The following is a 14,073-nucleotide window of genomic DNA, read 5'->3' as shown; positions in this document are numbered from 1 at the left end:
CACGCCATGTGGCTTGCGGGATCTTAGATCCCCGACCAGGGATTGAACCTGGGCCCCTGGCAGTGAAAGTGCTGAGTCCTAACCACAGGACCACCAGGGAATTCCCTACAATAATTTTAAATGCTTCTTATTTCTGGGAATGATGATCAATCTAAAATAATGTGGGGGGGGGGGAGAAAGGATTATATAAGATTAAACTGTTAGCTAAAAACAGATTTCTAATGACTTCAAATTATATGTTTCTGCTTCAATTAACTCTGCTTAATAACCAAATCACTAGTGTTTTTTAGAAGGTTACAAAATGGAACTTAAAAATTAATCACTATTTTAAAGTGTAGTATTTACAATTATAGAAATAAAATCCATTCATTCCTGAGTTTGGGTAAATATGTATCAAGACTATTTTTAAGACTATAAACATGCTGAGAGTTCCCTGGTGGCCTAGTGGTTGGGATTCTGGGCTTTCACTGACGTGGCCTGGGTTCAGTCCCTGGTCAGGGAACTGAGATCCTGCAAGCCACGTGATGTGGCCAAAAAAAATACTATAAACGTGCTTTTTATCTATTAAACTTGGGTTTTAGCGGCAAGTACGTATTCTTCCTGATTGGGGATTTTATTATATTATTTATTTATTTTTCTTTTTTTTTTCTTACAGTTTTATTGAGATATAATTGACACACTCGATTGGGGATTTTAATCGGAACTTTCTCTCTAGTGACTTAAGGCAATTACCATACTGCAAACCAATAAGAGTAAAAAATGAATATAAGAACAACTTATTTATCCAGAACCATAATTAAGCTATTTCAGATACTTCCCCGTCTGGGAAGATCCCACATGCCGCGGAGCGGCTGGGCCCGTGAGCCATGGCCGCTGAGCCTGCGCGTCCGGAGCCTGTGCTCCGCAACGGGAGAGGCCACAACAGTGAGAGGCACACATACTGCAAAAAAAAAAAAAAAAAAAAAGTTTTTGCAGAGTACCTGGCACCTATAAATGCTCAATAAATGTTTAACAAACTTTATTATTACCAAACTTCTATGACTCCTTTGTATTAATTTTCTATCCTATCAGGCTTTTGGCTGTCATTTCCATCATATACGTTTCTAACAGACAGTTCAAATTTTGCAGATTTTAATCTGCTACTGAGTGAGAAATCTGATAATTAGGCTAGATAGTAATATGTCTAAAACCCCAAATTACTCAGGCTTGAAATCAAGATTGAGTATATGGACTTCGCAACTTCTACTTTTGCTATGCGAAAGCCATATTACCTCCTGATAATATTCCATACAGTTGAAGTTTCTGAGTAAGTGATCTCTCCATAATAAAGTGCTATGTTGCAACCTTTTACAGACAATGGAAACCAAATGAAAGGAAAATATTACATATGTTCCAAACCTTACAAAGACAGCCATGTTTCAGGCCAAACACAGGTCTATATTTTTCAGTTGTAGCACAAGTACACTTAATTTTTCTTCAGAAACTGAAGATTTCAAAGACCATTATTCCATTTATTCCTGACTTAAAAAACCAACACAATGCAGTATGATTGTGCTTCATTAACCATTCTTTTAGCTATTAGAATCCTCTGTGCTTTAGCTGGGCACAAAGGTTGTCCACCTACACTACTTTCTGAGCTTTCCTTACACCTGGGCATAGAAAGTGACTACACTCTGGCCAATGAGTTCTTTGTACCTTCCAAGTCATGTCCTTAAAAGGAAGCTATTTGTTCTTCATTCCTCTTTCTTCTTCCCTTAGCCTGGAACTTGAACCTGCAGGTAATGAAGCACCTGCAACAATTCAAACAAGGGCACCATCCTAGCGGATGGCAGAACAAGAAGAGCAGCACCTGGGCCCCTGGACCACCCTGAGGAACATAACTAATCTATCCTAGGGATTGCCTTCTAATTGGACTTTTATTGGACAAAGACACAAACTTTTATCTTGGTTAGACCTCTGTTATAGCAGCTGATCCAATACCTAAACTAATAAACTCGTTTTACAGGAGAGGAAACTAAGGTTCAGGGATAAAGCAATGCACCCCAAAATACCCTGCCAGTTTGGTGGTACAGTCCAGATTCTAACTGAGCTACAGATGTCTCACTTCAAAGCCCACACACTTTCTACTATCCTACATTGCCTCTTATGCAGAGAAATGGGAGCCTGAGCACCTGTTGCAAACCACAGGGACTGCAAGATTTTTTTTCTTTTTTGTAAATAGGGGAACACTGTAATGTAGTTCCTGTGAATAGCTTCCACTTTCACTACAGACCAGTAAGGACCCTCATAAGCCTTGGACTTAACTGCCCAGCCAGGGTAGTCCCTTGTTCTAAGGGAGTTGGAGCTTTACTCTGGGAAAGCTATAATCAGAAGCTACCAAGTATTTATGAAAAAGTCAGCACTATATATAAGTACTTCAGAAATTAATATACTCACTTTTAAAGAATTAATCTGGCTGAGATAATAAGGAGAAACTGGAGCAGAAAGAGATTACAGAAAAAATATGTCAGCTCATTATAACAGACAAGAAATAAGGTAAAAAAAAAGGGCATTAGGGTGGTGGCAATGGGGAAGGGCTGAAGAGATAGATAAGACAAAAGAATATTTGTAAGAAATGAATTTAAGAGGCTTGAGAATAAGAATAAAATGTCTGAAACAGCTGCTGTTTGAATTCAACTTCTAGAAATTTGTCGTAAGGCAATATATGCACATGTACAGTCATAATTACAAGAACAACCACTGCAGCACTGTAATAGAAAAAGAAACAAAACAGAAGGACCTTAAATGCCCATTCATGGAGCACTTACACTTTTCATTTTATACACTTCTACAGCTTTTCCTTAAGCATGTATTCAAATGTCTCTTTTGTCTTTTAAAAAAAAGAATCAGAGAATCAAAAAGCATCACTGAATAAGCTAGCTGAAGTTTGATATGAATCCAATCACTTTTCTATATCTCAGAATATTCTGGTTTTGGTAAAGTCAAAGGAGTAATAGCGTCTGAAGAATTCCATGCCATAATCTTGAAGTTGGTGATTCATTCATTCATTCATTCATTCAACAAATGTTGGAGTGCTGCTGCCCTCATCGGGGCCATGGTCAGTGCAACCAGAGAGCAGTGGTTTGTGACAAGGTAAGTTCAGAAACTGGACTAAGCAGGGGGGTGAAGGATGAGTAAAATACGTGAGGGAGATTAAGAGGTACAAACTTTCAGTTATAAAATAAGTCATACAGATGTAATGTACAGCATAGGGAATATAGTCAATAATATTGCAATAACTTTGCATGGTGACAGATAGTAAGTAGACTTACAGTGGTGATCATTTTGTAATGTACAAAAATACCAAACCACTATGTTGTACACCTGAAACTATTATAATATTATAAGTCAATTATACTTCAAAAGAAAAGAAAAAAGAGGACTTCCCTGGTGGAACAATGGTTAAGAATCCGCCTGCCAATGCAGGGGACACGGGTTCGAGCTCTGGTCCGAGAAGATCCCACATGCCATGGAGCAACTAAGCCCGTGTGCCACAACTACTGAGCCTGCGCTCTAGAGTCCACATGCCACACCTACTGAAGGCCAAGCGTCTAGAGCCCGTGTTCCGCAACAAGAGAAGACACCGCAATGAGAAGCCCGTGCACGGCAACAGAGTAGCCCCCGCTAGTTGCAACTAGAGAAAGCCCATGCACAGCAACAAAGACCCAACGCAGCCAAAAATAAATTAATAAATAATTTTTTAAAAAAAGAAAAGAAAAAAGAAAGCAACTGGGACTAAGCATTAGAAACTTCTATAACTGGATACCTTTGTGGTTGTTTAATAAAAAAAAAAAATTGGGCTTGTATATTGTATGTCCATGAGTATGTGTGTGTGTATTGTCATTTCATTTTCCTATAAATTCATTTTTATTATATTTTACAAAAGTATTGGTCTGTGATGAATTGGAAATTGGGGGGAAAAAAAACAATCCAACTGGTTCTTCACCACAGTCAGTTTGAGAAATACTATTAAAGTGCTTAATATCTTGCTGGGCCCTGCAAAATTCTATTTTGGGGAAACAGCAGTGAATCACTACAGAAGGTACCTACTCAAATGAAATTATAATAGCAAGGAGACAACAGAATAAATTAAAAACAAGATAAATACAGAAAATAATAAGTGCACTGAGGGAAATGATTAGGGAAATAAGACAGAGACTGGGTGGAAAGTAGTACTTTGGACAGCATAGCTGGTCAAAAGGTCCCAAGTTAAGCAATGAGTTGGATATAGTCGGACGTGTGGGTAATTGGTATCAAAAATGAAGCAAGTGGAAAAGTAGGGAAGCAGAGTGAATGAGGATGTTACCATCAGAAGGAAAAAGGACAGTATTTTAGAGCTGAAGGATATGTTTATTCAGTGTCCCACATGGGATCCTGAGATGAGAGATTTTTGTTGCTAGCAACTCACTCACTCTCTCAGAATCCGACCAAGGAGGCCACTTAGTAGTTTAAAGCAAAATTTATAAATTTACTATTTTTTTGAGGTCACAGACTCTTGCCCTAGTCCTCAACACCCTTACCTACATGACGGGAGCGTTAGAAAGGAAGTACAAGTTTAAATCCCACAGATTTCAATGCCATCCTGCTCCTTTTCAGTTAATATTTTGCTGCCATTATTGATCAAAAGAATGAGTTGTAATACAGAAAAAATTAATCCAGTCTACTTTAGTAAAAAATCAGAAATATTTGTCCCTACGCCTTTTACCAAAGTACTCATTATCACAGCATACTACCAAGGCGCCACATTTCAGATGACCATTCTGTAGACTTCAAACAAGTAACCTTCCCAGATTTTCTGCCTGAATCAACAGAGATATAAATACAGTTGACCCTTGAACAACAGTTATGACCCTCGAGCAACAGTTATGAACTGCGCAGGTCCACTTATACTTTTTTTTCAGTAGCAAATGCTGCAGTACTATGTGATCCTTGGTTGGTTGAATCCGAGGATATGAGGATATGGAGGAACTGTGGATACACAGAGTCAACTATAAATTAAATTACAGGAGGATTTTCTACTGTGCAGAGCGTTGGTGTTGTTCAAAGGTCAACTGTACAGTCAGGATATGTAAGGTTACAGAATAGAATACTGGTAACAACAGGAAAAGATACTTCTATTTGTTTGAAACAAAGAAACTTACATTTTTAAAAACTAAAAAAAACAACTATGTTCATTGATTAGTAAATAGAAAAATTCTAATACCTACTGTTAAAATTTTAAAAAATCAAATAGCTATGAATATAACTATTTCACTCATAAAGAAACTCATTTGTGTAACAAACATTGGTAAATGCAAAGAAAACACTCTGGAAGGATGTACAACAAACTTCATTAGAGATTACTCCTGGTAATGGGAAATAAGATCGTGAAAAGAGGAAGAAAGGGGCAACTTTAGACTATATACTGATTTGAATTATTTATAATAAGCATGTTTTCAACTACTGTTTCAATAACACAAACATTTAAAGAAATTTCCAGAATATGTTAGACTTTGCTTTGATTCTATTACCTGCTCTAACATACCACCTGATTGACTCACTGTTCATCTACTTTCTGAACACTGTTGGTTCTTGTTATTCATAATAGTTATGCTCTATAGTCACCATGAACACTGAATTAGCAGACACTGAACTGCAGTGCCTAAAGGAAATACAGTGCTAGGTTCCTGTGAGTCCCTGGTAACATTTTCGTCAATGGATCCAATACATAACCTTGTTTAACGTGTGCTTCTGTTTAAAGACATCTTATTCAATATATACCCTTGATTCATTAACACTGAACTCACAGCTACCAGCGCTATTACTCATGCCTTAGTAAGCTTATCTAACACACATATTTTCTCCACAAGGCACATCACAGCTTTCTTATGCAATACTTCCGAACACTAGACAACAGTTCAGCACTACATTTGGGGCCAGTTTTAATAGCAAAAATTTTTAAAAAGCACAGAAATGCAAAACACATGACACTAAATAGACTGTGAAAAGGACACTTGTTTACAGTATAAGAGTTGAAACAAGAAGGCAGAATATCTTTTTGTTTGACCTCAGTTGGGAATGCACACATCAGTGACTCTGATTTTTTGCTACTCTGCATCTGTCCACAAATCAGTGTGAAAGTGTTACGTGTATTAATTTTGGGGTTACAATTTTTAGCGTGTAGGTGAATTCACAAATATAGAATCAGTGAATAACAAGGATTGACTGTATCTTAAATACAAGCTTTCTAAGTCAGTTTTGTTACCTACAAGATGGAAGAATAAACTAGATAAATTCTAAGGCTACTTAATACTCAAAACTTTGAATATGTTAAAAATACTCAATTATACCTACTTAGTAATAATGTAGTTATTTGCTATAAACCTCTGAAAAAATCTATTTGGCCTATACAGTGTTTAAAATAATTTTTAAGCCAACATTTCAAAATCAAAAGACTTCAGATAAAACTCCAGATTTCTACCTTTTCTTTTTCTCTCTCTTTTTTTTTTTTTTTTTTTTTTTTTGCTGTACATGGGCCTCTCACTGTTGTGGCCTCTCCTGTTGGGGAGCACAGGCTCCGGATGCGCAGGCTCAGTGGCCATGGCTCACGGGCCCAGCCACTCCGCGGCATGTGGGATCCTCCCGGACGGGGGCACAAACCCGTGTCCCCTGCATCGGCAGGCGGACTCTCAACCACTGCGCCACCAAGGAAGCCCTCTATCCTTTCTTGAAAAACATCAGCCTGTTAGCTAATGGTAACTAACACTGTATTTCATACAATTTGAGAAGCCAATGATTATAAGATCTACCATTTTTTAAATGTATTGCCAAGAAAAAAGAAATACCGCCAATTATAATTACAAGATGCAACCTGACTTCAGAGATGTTTAAATGCTAAAGTGCATTACAGAACTGTTAAAATATGGCATGTATAGCACTTACTATGTGCCAGCTATGTTCTAAAATTCTTTATACTTTTAAATTTATTTAATCTTCACCAAAATCCTATTGATAGGCACTATTACTATCCACATTTTAGAGATAAGGAAACAGAGGCACAGTGGGTAAGTGACTTGTCCAAGTTCACAGAACTAGTATGTGGTGCGACGGGATTCAAAGCCATTAAATTGGCTCTCTGCAACAAATGGCTGAAGCTGAGCACTAGCTACACTCTCAAGGCAGGACATGCAGGCTCCAGTTTCATCCCAGACCTCTGATCTCTTCTCTAACCCGACCCGCTTCACTGAACAATGATGTTACCCAACTGACACTGTTGGGATTTGAGTTTGTGATTCTTGCATTAAACAACAGAATACTACATATTAACAAAAAACAGTTCTAAAGAGAAAAAATATGTATGAGTAAAATTTAATCCAGAGTTAATCTTATTTGAAAGGATCAGAAAGGGGTGATAAGAAGGAAAAACTTAAGAGACAGCAGTATTTCAACTAATTCATACTATGCTAACTAGGTATTAGAGTTAATCAGAGATAAATACAATGATGAATTAGATATGGATCCTGTTATCAAGATGCTTTTATAGTCTATTAGAAGAGGATATAGTGTAATTAAGAAAAGCAATTAAAAATCTGATATTTTAAATAATTTCTAATAAAGTAGCTGTATGTTTTAACATGCAAAGATCTCTAAGACATATCCATCAATGAAAAAGATAAGCTGTAAAACACCATAAACAGTGTATCATTTGTGAAAGAGAGATAAATATGCTCATACAAATATATAATTCTATATTGTATGATTATTCATAAAGGTCTGGAAAGATTTATACCAAACTAAGAATAGTGGTTATTTCAGGAAAGAGAACTGAAATTGGAGATGGTAGTCAAAGAAGACTTAAACCTTACTAGTATTGTTTGCCATTTTGTGTAATAAAATAAAAAGCTAATTAGTAAACTAATATGTATAACCTCACGCAGGTGACTATGTTTCAGGACTCTTGTTTTCAGTAATTGCCATGTGAGGTTCACAATTCCACTTATTAAGAAAAATATGAAAAGAACAAAAAATTCCATTAATAACTGATAAATTGGGCATAATCAGAATTATAACCTTATAATCCAAATTTAATGTTTGTTTGTTTTGCTTACTAATAGTGTCATTTATTTTTATTCAGTAATACACAAAGGAGGCCAAAAAAGAAGCAATGGGAATAGGAGTGACTAGGAAAGAAAAACCTGAGATGAGGAATGTGAAACTAAAAAACCTCTGAGAAGTAAAAGGGGTAAAAAAGAAGATGGCATAAAACTAGGTTGGTGAGCCACATTTAAAAGACACTGACATAATGTAGTTTGCAATATTTTCTCACAATTCCTAATAGAAATCCATATTTTTTTACTATTCAGTAACTATTTAACTGACATGCAAAAATGAAAGGAATGTCAATTTAAAAAAATTGAATTCAACCATTCAATCATTTATTCAACAAATATTTATCAAGCACCTAATACCAACTTATTTGATATAACTTTGCCTTCATGACGCTTAAAACATAGTTATAACTTTTTTGGAGAGAACTTCCCCAACCATAACTATAGGACTAAAATAATTCATGCTAATCAACAGTCAATTCATTTATATTGTTTTAATGGAATAAAAAAATTACTGTTTTCAAATACAAAAAAGAGCTAGAAATTTGGTTTAACTCAAACTCTACTACTGAGAAGATTTTCCAAAAAGAAAAAAAAGCAAAAGCCAGACTTATCTTCAGATGACCTAAATTATTACAATCTAAAAAAAAAAAAAAGTAGCAACATTACAGTCAAACACAGTCTCTCTGCAGATAAATCCATAAACCTAACACAATCTATTTCCATTACAATTACCAATAAGTCAGCTGACATAATGTACTGCATTTATTCTCCATGCTTTCTCTCAGAAATGAACTATGTTTTCCAAAAGCACACCCTTTTAAGCAAGGCATCATAATGAAACTTCTCTACCAAATAACAAATGCTAGCATCTCAAAGTCTAACACTACCAAAGTTTTCAAATTAAAGGTGACTAACTTTTTGTTTGTTTGTTTGTTTGTTTTTGGTTTTTTTTGGAGACTAACTTTTTATACAAAGAATGTTTATGGCATTTCTGCCTGAGGTATAAAAATATAAGCATGTCTTTTCTATGATATCTACAACACAAAAAACAGAACAGTATAAATAATAAGAGATAAATGTATAAAAAGAGAAACAAATTTATATAAGAAATTCTTACATTCTCTCCTAAAAGATAATTCAGAAGTGATTACAATTACTTCTCAAACCATAAAGCATCAGGAATTACTTTGTCTTTTAGGCAGCCAAATGGGCAACACTTCATGAACTCCATAAAACTGATGATAATGAAGAACTTCTAAAATGCAGCATTCCTTTAAAAAGGTATGGCATTTAGGACAATAGTAACCAACATGTGTTCCTCAGAACACTAGACCTACAAGGTTTCCTGGAGGAAAAAATGTATATCATCAATTAGATTTGGCAAACACAACTTACTTTATATCTCCATCTTGAAAATATTTGAAAACATAACACAGTGCCTGTTTAATAAACCTTGTATAAGTATCAGGTTTTTTGTTTTGTTTTTGACTATCACTCAGTACACACTTCTTTAGTAACAGAACCCTTTCAAGTATATCTACTCACTTTCTTTGGGACATGGTTTGGTATGCAAATTTTAAATGATACAAATAATCTATACATAATAAACCTTCAAAAGAGCCATGTAGAGACTTCCCTGGTGGCGCAGTGGTTAAGAATCCACCTGCCAATGCAGGGGACACGAGTTCCAGCCCTGGTCCAGGAAGATCCCACATGCCACAGAGCAACTAGGCCTGTGCGCCACAACTACTGAGCCTGCGCTCTAGAGACCGTGAGCCACAACTACCGAGCCTGTGCGCCTAGAGACCGGGAGCCACAACTACTGAGCTCGCATGCCTAGAGCCCGTGCTCTGCAACAAGAGAAGCCACAGCAAACAGAAGTCCGCACAGCGCAATGAAGAATAGCCCCCGCTCATTGCAGCTAGAGAAAGTCCACACGCAGCAACGAAGGCTCAACGCAGCCAAAAATAAATAAATTTATCAAAAAAAAAAAAAGCCATGTAGTTTTCAATAGACACTACTTAAAAAGAATATAAGAGACATATTTGATTGGGTATAGAAGTGATCAAAGCACAAATCATTATTAAGGCTTTCTCTGACACTGTTATAAGAGAGCTAAGAGGGAAAACACATACCAGTTACTATACTGACCTGGTTATTAATGTAGAATATGAAACAGGAATCCAGATACAGGAGTTTCAGGCTACACATTTATAGTAACGTGGTATCTAATGTGCTTGACTAAACCAAAACTATGTCTAAATTTAAGTGCACATTCCTTAATAACAATTTTTATTAAAAGAAACTACAGCTGTGTCCATATTGTTAGCTCTTTTGCTTTTTAAGCCAGCTGACCAAAGTCTGATCGAAAAAGAGATGCCTTAACAGTAGAGTAATTCTGCATATCTTTTCTGGACTTTTGCAACTTTCATGCCTTGGGACACAATTTGAGAAGAGAACCCCCCTCTCCACGATTTATCGCCAAATGTAGTTAACACTTTTCTTGGAATCTGCCAAGAAACTCGCTTTTAAAAAAAGATATTAGTTGGAAGGTAGATGGGAAATTAAGCACGTCTGAGCACTCAAAAGAATGGGTAGGATTTTTACTATAATTAGTGTTTATTTTGGACCTAGCAAAGTATGCCAAGGCTAAGGAGGCTTCAATCATCAGAAATCAGCGCCTTTCTCTACTAAAGTGAAAAAGAGAAATCAAATAAAAAAGTATTTGAGGGCTTCCCTGGTGGCGCAGTGGTTGAGAGTCCACCTGCCGATGCAGAGGACACGGGTTCGTGCCCCGGTCCCGGAAGATTCCACATGCCGCGGAGCGGCTGGACCCGTGAGCCATGGCCGCTGAGCCTGCGCGTCCGGAGCCTGTGCTCGGCAACGGGAGAGGCCACAACAGTGAGAGGCCCGCATACCGCAAAAAAAAAAAAAAAAAAAAAAGTGTTTGACTCTAAAACAGGAAAGGTTTAATGTGAATGAAATTCTAGACTTAAAATATTCCAAACTTTATAGAATTATTGACTATCATATGATACAAACACAAATATTTACTATTTTGTTTCTAAAGAACATCTTAATACCAGTCCAAAGTTACTCTTAACTAAGTATGAAAAGCTAGGCACTATGCAAGCAATAATACAACTCACACAGTTAGAAGGCACGTTAGTTAAGAAAAAGCAGGAAAGCAGTCAAAGCACGGCAAACCTGAAAAATCCTTTAAGTAAAAAGTTCAACGTAATGAATTTCAATCATTCCAGAACTTTGATTCCTACAGTCTTTAAAAAGTATTGTTTCAGCACCTAGTAATTGGTAAGCTGCTATGATTACAGATCTGTGATTTCTTTCATAACACCATAATTAGTTCATTTAACAAATATTTATTTAGTATTACTATGGAAACACAAAGATTAAAATATCTACGGGGACTTCTCTGGTGGCACAGTGGTTAAGAATTCGCCTGCCAGTGCAGGGGACACGGGTTCGAGCCCTGGTCCGGGAAGATCCCACATGCTGCGGAGCAACTAAGTCCGTGTGCCGCAACTACTGAGCCCGCGTGCCACAGCTACTGAAGCCCATGGGCCTAGAGCCCGTGCTCCACAACAAGAGGAGCCACCGCAATGAGAAGCCCGCGCACCACAACGAAGAGTAACGCCTGCTCACCACAACTAGAGAAAGCCCGTACGCAGCAACGAAGACCCAACGCAAATATTAATTAAAAATAAAAATAAAATATATATGAACACTGCCCAAAAGACGCTTAAGAGTCCAGAACAGACGGCACAGATTTAAAGGGTAGAAAATGGTAAAGAGCCTAAGAAATGCACAATCTACTTAAATTGTGAAGATTGCTCAGAGGGGAAAGATTCTATGCAGTTTGGTGGGGGAAAGAAGTAAGGGGTGCAAATCAGGGAAGGGATCGATGATGGATTTAAACGAGAAGTAGAATTTAGACAATGAAAAGAGGCTTTCCACTGGAAAGAGATGAGAATAGCAAAAAAGATGGAAAACCACAATGAAAATAATTTAATTTTGCAGAAATGGACAAACCTACAAAATACTAGCTGATAATGCAGAAGTTAGATATTCTAAGCTCTGGCAACTGGAATATCCAGGTCACTTCAAATCACCAATGAAAAGATCTAATATTGTACCAACACACTCTATTGATGCTCTATAAATACTTCTAAATTAGTGACCCATGACCCCTTATACCAATTATTCTTCCTGATGGAATGAGATGGTGAAATAAATTTTATTCATACTGTAACTCAGAATAAACTATTAATTCTCATCAGAAGACATATTAGTTCTCCAATTTTGAGTATACACGTTCAAAGTTATGCAAGAACAAGGACCCCCCCAACTTTCCTTTCAGTTTATATATACAAGATACACATCTGATACTCAAGTTTCACTTTGAAATCATGATATAAAAGCTATGTTGTTCCATTCACTATGGCAAGATCAAAGTGTTCTAGTCTCAGCTCTGCCATACTGCGCAAGTTGCTTTAGTGCTCTGTGCCTCAGTTTCCTAACTTGTAAAATAAGGGGGTTCCACCTGGATGATCTGCAAAGGGCCTTTCAGCTTTAAAATCCTATACACAGTTAAATGTACATCACCTTTTCTACAGAAGTCATTGTGCCAAGACTAACTATAACAAAAAGAGTATTCTTTCCCTAAACACATGTAATAAAAATTAGCCTTTATTAAGCACATACTAAATCTTAGGCTCTTTCTATTCCTTATTTCACTTAATCTTCACTACACCCATCAGAGTAGGCATTTTCCTCATTTTACTCATAAGGTTTTAGCCATCTCTTGCCTGTTCAATCCAATTAGGGGTGGAAGGCAAGGATTCAAATCAAGGTCTAACTCCAAAGCAAGCTTAATAAACCACACTATAAAACTTGGTGCCTCAAAGAAAAATATCAGACAGATAATATACACAAACAAAAGCTGAAGGGGTGGGCTGTGTGACTATGGTAACCTGGAGAGAGCGTGGTCTTCTAAGAGCGCAACTCAGCTGCCTTGAAGCCACGGTGGGAATGGACAAGAGAAGCCAAATATCGGTTTGTGTGTCTGCATGTGAAATCTCCTGATTTTCAAATGAAGGAAGATAGATTCACCAGCCTTCAGCTCCTGCTTTAAACAGTTCTAACTCAGATTTTGTGAGGTTAGTTCTAATAATTATATAAATTTCCAAAATTCCCAGGTAAGTATTAAAATACGGGGCAGCAGCAATAAAGCCTAGGCTTTGATGTAAGGCAAACTTTGGTTGAATCCCTGCTCCATTACTAGCAGTGTGACCTAGGTCAAGTAACTTCACCTCTCTAAGCCTCATTTCTTCATTTGTAAAGTGAGGATACTATCACCTATCTTTCAGGGTGGTTAGGGATCTAAGGAGAATGTGAACTATAAAGAGCACAGTACCCAGCACAAGGTAAGACCTTGACAAATGAAAGCTATTATTTACCCTTCAGGATCCCAGTAACACAGAACATGGGATCTATGTTCATAGACAACCCAGTAATGTCTACAAATACTAACCAAAGTTTACCTTTAAAATGTCATACTCTGGACTTCCCTGGTGGCGCAGTGGTTAAGAATCCGCCTGCCAATGCAGGGGACACGGGTTCGAGCCCTGGTCCGGGGAGATCCCACATGCCGCAGAGCAGCTAAGCCCTTGCACCACAACTACTGAGCCTGCGCTCTAGAGCCCATGCGCCACAACTACTGAGGCCGTGTCCCACAACTACTGAAGCCCGCGCACCTACAGCCCGTGCTCTGCAACGAGAAGCCACCGCAATGAGAAGCCCGTGCACCGCAACGAAGAGTAGACCCCGCTCGCTGCAGCTAGAGAAAGCCCGCGCGCAGCAACGAAGACCCAACGCAGCCCCCCCAAAAGGTCGTAGCTTGTCACTTTCTTGTAGATCTAAAATT

At 37.5% G+C, this 14,073-nt stretch overlaps 1 protein-coding gene across 2 annotated transcripts in view; it reads right to left on the bottom strand.

Moving 5' to 3' along the window:
* USO1 (USO1 vesicle transport factor) overlaps positions 1–14,073 on the bottom strand; it is a 94,241-nt gene that overhangs the window by 79,104 nt on the left and 1,064 nt on the right. The window lies entirely within an intron of this gene.

Source organism: Leucopleurus acutus (assembly GCF_964270905.1).
Source record: "Leucopleurus acutus genome assembly, chromosome: 4".
Classification (NCBI taxonomy): domain Eukaryota; kingdom Metazoa; phylum Chordata; class Mammalia; order Artiodactyla; family Delphinidae; genus Leucopleurus; species Leucopleurus acutus.
This window is presented reverse-complemented; position numbering and strand designations above follow the sequence as displayed.